Genomic DNA, 6,630 nt, shown 5'->3' on the forward strand with positions numbered 1-6,630 from the left:
CGGACAGGGGACTGAGTTCAACCACATGGGCTATATAATGAAGCTCCAATAAAAACCTGGGACACCAAAGCTTTAGTGAGTTTCCTGAATTGGCAGTATTCAGTGCATACTGTCATACATCAGTGCTGAGACAGTAGCATGTCCTGACGGAACTTTGATTACAATGGAAGCTTTGATTACTATAAAGCTATAGTAATCAAGACAATGTGGTCTACAGAATAGACGTACAGATCAGTGGAATAAATTGAGAATCCAGCAATAAACCCTCACATTTACACTTAATTGGTTTTGAACAAGGATGCCAAGACAATTCATTAGAGGGAAGAATAGTCTTTTCAACAAGTGATGCTGGGACAACTGGATATTCACATGTAAAATGAAGTTGAACTTCTTTGTCATATTATACACAAAAATGAACTCATAATAAATCATAGAACTACATGTAAGCTGAAACTATAAAATTCTTGGAATAAAATAGAGGAGTAAACCTTTGTGAGCTTGGGTTAGGCAAAATCTTCTTACATATCCAAAGCATAAGCAACCGAAGGAAAAAAATAGGTAAGTTGGACCTCATCAAAGTTTAAAACTTCTGTGCTTCAAAAGACACCATCAAGGAGGTGAAAAGACAACCTAAAGAATGGAAGAAGATATTTGCAAATCATGTATCTCATAAGGGACTTACATCTAGAGTAGATGAAGAACTCTTACAACTCAATAATAAAAAAAAACAAACAACCCAGTTGGAAGTGGACAAGGGATCTGAATAGACATTTCTCCAAAGAAGATACACAGATGGCCAATAAGCACACGACAGTAAGCCCAACATCATTAGTCATCAGGGAAATGCAAATCAAAACCACAGCCGTATAGCGTTTTGTACCTACTAAGATGGCTATGATAAGAGAAATAGCCAAGTGTTGGTGAGGATGTGGAGAAGTTGGAACTTCATACACTGCTGGTGGGATTGTAACCTGGTGCAGCCACTTTGGAAAATAGTCTGGCAGTTCCTCAAAGGTTAAATATAGAGTTATCATATGACCCAGTCAATCCACTCCCAGGTATATACCCAGGAGAAATGAAAACATACATCTACACAAAAATGTGCACACAAATGTTTATAGCAGCATTATTCATAATAGCTATAAAGTAGAAACAACCTAAATGACCATTGTACTGGTCAGGGTTCTCCAGGGAAACAGAATAATGCGATATATGTAGATATATATAAGAAGAGATATAGTAATTGATTCACCTGGTTATGGAGGCTTAGAAGTCCCACAGCCTGCAGGAGGATGGCCACAGGTCACTCTGCCTTGCAGTGCACCCCCTTTCCAGGCACTTCCTACCCTATGTCCCCACTGACCCCAGGGGTCCTGGATGGAGGGCTGGGGCAGCTCCAGTGCTGCCCTCTGGGTACTAGAGTGCGGCCAGGTGAAAGGGGTCCTGAGCCTGCGCAAAGGAGGCTTTTCCTCTGACATCTCTGTTCCAGTTCAGCCCAGCCTACAGGCATCCTGCCCTGGGTGCCCTTCTCAGATGGGGAGTCAGGGTCTCCAAGGGCCAGTGAGGGCTTTGATGGAGGAGGGGCCCTGGATGGAGCTCAGTCGTACTGTGAACAAACTGAAGAACCCAAAGTAAAATGAAGATTCAATACCTCCCTGCTATTGGATTCATTTCCTTACCATGAAAAAAAGGTAAAATTTTGAAGAAGGAGGAGGAGGGCTTGGTTTGGTGTGTTCTAATGCAGGGAATCTAAAGTGTGGTTCCTGGATCAGCAGCATCAGCATTTCCTGGGACTGGTTAGTAATACAAATTCTCCGGCCCCACCCCAGGCCTAATGAATCAGAAACTCCTGTTCAATCATCCATATTCACAAGCCCCGGAGCTAATTCTAATGCATGCTTGAGTTTGAGAACCACTGTTCTAAGGGAATTTTCACTCCCTTCTCCAAACACTTACCTCTCTTTAGCCATATTGCGGCGGGGGCCAGTGGGCTCCTGGACCTGGGATTGTATGGGGAAGGCCTGGTGTGGAGCTAGCATAAGGAGCGTCCTCATTCTCACCCCACAGGAGCCTGGGGACCAGCTTTGGAGAGTGCCTGAGCAGAGGTCAGGACTGTGGGGATTCTGGAAGAGTATGACTCAGAGGGCCTTGGCCCTTCAGGGATGAAGTCATTATAGTTGGTTTTGCTGCCTGCCAGACAGCACAGGAACCACTGAAGAGGTATGTGACAACTTAGGAAAATACTAGGAGCAGTTAAAGAGATTAAATTAGTGTACCAAAAAATACTTCCTGGAACTAAAAAGTCTTATTTTCAACAAAAATCAGTATATTTATTGAAAGAAAGAAGTCTGGTCACTGCCGGGACTCAAATTAGTGGCTTGGAAGAATAAGTGGAAAAATATTTCAAAGCACAGAGCAAATAATACGAGATGGAAATAATGAGGAAAATATGAGACTTGGAGAATAGATCCAGTAGTCCTAACATTCAAATATATTAGTTCCAAAAGAAAGAAAAGGCATAAATGGAAGAGAGGCAATAATTTTGAAACAGAAGACTATTTTGCTGATCTGAAGAAAGTTCTGAGCTTGCAGGCTGAAAGGACACAGGAAGATACAAAAAGAGAAGGCATACATCAAAGCATGGAACTCCTGAATTCCAAGGTTAAAGAAAGATATTTTCAAGTGTCTAGACAGAAAGAGCAAGTTATCTACAAAGGGAAAGGAATCAGATTGACACAGGACTTTTCATCTGTAACACTGGAAGCTAGAAGTAGGGATACTGAGAAAAGAATGGTTACCCCGGAACCTCATACCCAGCTGAGGAAGTGTTCACCTGTTAGGGCAAAAGAAAGATAATGGAGATAGAAAGGTTTCAGAAAGTGTATCAACCCTGTATATCACCTGAGGAAAATACTCAAGAAAACTTTGGCTCGATGACAGAGAAGTCAAGATAGAGGAAGATGAAAAGGAGAAAGAACAAGCTGTGAACAACAAACCTGGCAAGATATTATCCTGTTGAGTGTTTATGGAGATTGATAAGCATCTAATTATATCTAGAACCATAAATAGTATACTATTTCAGCAAAACCTAGGAATTGGAAGCAGAGTGAGAGAGGTAAGTAAAAATATTCTACAGATCTCTTTTACTGAGGTGGAAGTGGCAGGAAATAAGATATCTTTTTTTTTTAATGGATTTTTTTTAAATTGAGGTACGTCGGTTACAATGTGTCTGTTTCTGGTGTACAGCACAATGTCCCAGTCATGCAAGACATCTTAGTGAAAGAAATAATTGGTGTATTTTCAAATAATGATGAAGAAATATGTATTTGATTATCAGTGCTGGGAAGGAAGATTACTATCAAGGGAATGGAAAAGCATAGTAGAACATCCAAAACAGCAAGAGAGGAGGGGGAATGGAATCTATGACTTGCTCAAAACAGCAAAAACGTAGAATGATGAAAGGACATACAATAAAATACAAGAAGTCAAATGTGCCATTCATTCCACCTGTGGAGTCATAATTAATTCAAAAGAAGACATAAAAGAGGGAAAAGGGAACAAAGAACAGTTGGGACAAATAGAAAACAATAGAAAGGTGGTAGATTTAAACCATACACACAATCATATTAAGTGTAAATGGTTTAAATATCCCAAGTAAAAGGGAAATATTATTGCATGGGATAAAAAAGCAAGACCCAACTGTATTCTTCTTACAAGAATTCCTTTTTAAATATAAAGACACCTATAGGTTAAAAACAAAATGATGGAAGAAGCTATAGCATGCTAGCACTAATTGAAATACAGGCAGAGTGATATATATTAATATCAGACAAAGTAGATTTCAAAGCAAAGTATTTTACCAGAGATAAAAAGGGCTGTTTTATAATGATAAAGAGGTCAGTTCATTAAGAGGGCATAACCTAAATGTTTATGAACTTAAAAAAAGAGCTTCAAAAATATGTGAAACTAAAGCCAAATATAAAAATCCACAGTTATTTTATCATCTGTCTTTTAATAATTGAGAGAACAAGTAGAAAGTCAGTAGTGACACAGAAGTTTGAACAATACCATCAAAAAACCTGACCTAATTGGTATTTCTAGAACACTGTAACCAACACCCAACAGATCGAATACACCTTCTTTTCAAGTGCCCACTATTTACAAGATAGACCACATTCTGGACAAAAAACAAGTCTCAATACACTTAAAACGATGCCAATTATACAAAGTATTTTCTCTGATCAAAATGGCTTTAGTTAGAAATCTAAAACAGAAGGCTATCTGGAAAGTCCCCCAAATATTAGGAAACTAAATAACATACTTTGAAACCACCACAGGACAAAGAAGAAATCAAAAGTGAAAATGGAAAGTATTTTGAACTGAATGAAATACATCAGTGTGTGCAGAAGGCACTTAAAGCAGTGCTTAGAGGGAAATTTATAGCACTAAACACCTATATTATAAAAGAAAAAAGGTCCCAAATGAAGGACCTCAGCTTCCACTATAAGACATTGTAAAAAGAAGAGAAAATTAAACTCAAAGGAAGAAGAAGAAAGGAAGTTTAAAAGATCAGGGCAGAAATCAATGAAGGGGAAAACAGAAAAGCAATAGAGAACTCAGTGAACCCAAAAGCTGATTTTTTGAGAAGATGAATAAAATTGATAAACTTGAGTAATACATATCAGGAAAAAAAGGGAACACACAATTACCAATAGAAATGAGAGAGTGGACAAATGTTACAGATATGAAAATGGTAAAGGAATACTATGAACAACTTTTGCCCATAAATTTGACAATGTAGATGAACTAGATAACTTCCTTGGAAGCCTAAACTGCTAGAGCTCATGCAAGAGGAAATAGGTAGCCTGAATAATCCTGTATGTACTAAAAAAAAAAACCCTCAAATTTTAAATTAAAAACCTTTCTCTAAAGAAAACTATGACCCCAGGTGACTTCACTGATGAACTGTACCATACATTTAATAAAAAAACAATAATTCCAATTCTACATAAACTCTTTCAGAAAATCAGAGAAGGGAATATTTCCCAACCCATTCTGAGGCCAGCATTATACTCATATCCAAGTCAGACAAAAGAATTATGAGAAAATTATAGACCAATAGCCCCTATGAACAGACATGCAAAATCATTTTGAAAATTTAGTGAATAGAAACAAATGATACATAAAAAGATTAACACACCATCACTAAGTAGAATTTATTCCAGAATGTTAAATCAATGTAATTTATATACTAAAAGATTAAAAAAGAAAAAAAAAGATCATCTCAATAGATGCAGAGAAAGCATTTCACAAAATTAAAAATCCATTTCTGATAAAAACTCTTAACAAACTAGAAACAGAAAGGAACTTTTTCAACTTGATAAAGAGCATCCATGAAAAACCTACAGGCAATATTGTCTGAATGCTTTCTCCTTAAAGTCAAGGCAAAGATGTCTGCTCTCATTATGTCTATTCAACGTTGTATTGGAGGATCTAAGCAGTGAAATAAGGCAAAAAATAAATAAATAAATAAAAGGCATCAAGATTGGAAAGGAAGAAATAAAACTGTTTTTATTTGAGGATGATGTGATCGTCTATGTAGAAAATCCTATGGAATCCTCAAAAACAAACAACTCCTAGAAATAATTAGTACATTTAACAAGGTTTAAAGATACACAGACAATGTACAAAAATCAGTTGTTTTCAGTACACTGCAATGAACAATCAAAAGTTGAAATTTAAAATCATTATTAAAACATATGAAATACTTAGGACAAGTCTGACAAAAGATGTGCAAATCCTGTGCACTAAAAACTACAAAATCTTAATAAAGTAGACTAGAGAAAACCTAAATAAATGGAGAGATATAGTGTGTTAATGGGTAGGAAGACACAATTTTATTAAGATGTCAATCCTATACAAACTGATCTACAGATACAGTGTGCGATCTCAGTCAACATCCCAGCAGACTTTTCTTTCCCTTTTTTAAAAAAGAAGTTTACAAGCTGATTCTAACATTTATAATGGAAACTTAAAGGACTTCAAATAGCCTAAACTTTGAAAAAGAACAAGGTCGTACTACCTGTTTTTAAGACTTATTGTATAGGTACAGTAATCAAGACAGTGTGGTGTTGGTATAAAGACCAAAAAGAAAAAAAAAATCAGTGGAACAGGATAGAAAGTTCAGAAGTAGAACTATAATTTCAAAGTCAAATGCGATGAAAACCCCAGTGAGATACTTCTGCATACCTATTAGAATGGCTAAACTTAGAAAAACTGACCATTCCAAGAGTTGATAGGAATGTGGAAGAACTGAAGTTCTCAGGAACTGCTGGTGGGAATATATAATGGTACAACCACCTGGAAAAACAATCTGGCACTTTCTTCGAAAGTTAAATGTACTACCTACCTTAGGATCCAGCCATTCTACTTCTAGATATTTACCCAAGAGAAATGAACACATGTCCACAAAGGACTTACACATAAATGTTCCCAGTAGCTTCATTTGTAATGGTGTTATTTGAAAACAACCCAAATGTTCATTGACAGTTAAATGAATAAACTGTGATGTGATACTTGGTAATAAAAAGGAACGAATGTCACATGAATGAATCTAAAAACAGCTATGCT

The sequence above is a fragment of the Camelus bactrianus genome, chromosome 12 (genome assembly GCF_048773025.1).
Source record: "Camelus bactrianus isolate YW-2024 breed Bactrian camel chromosome 12, ASM4877302v1, whole genome shotgun sequence".
NCBI lineage: Eukaryota > Metazoa > Chordata > Mammalia > Artiodactyla > Camelidae > Camelus > Camelus bactrianus.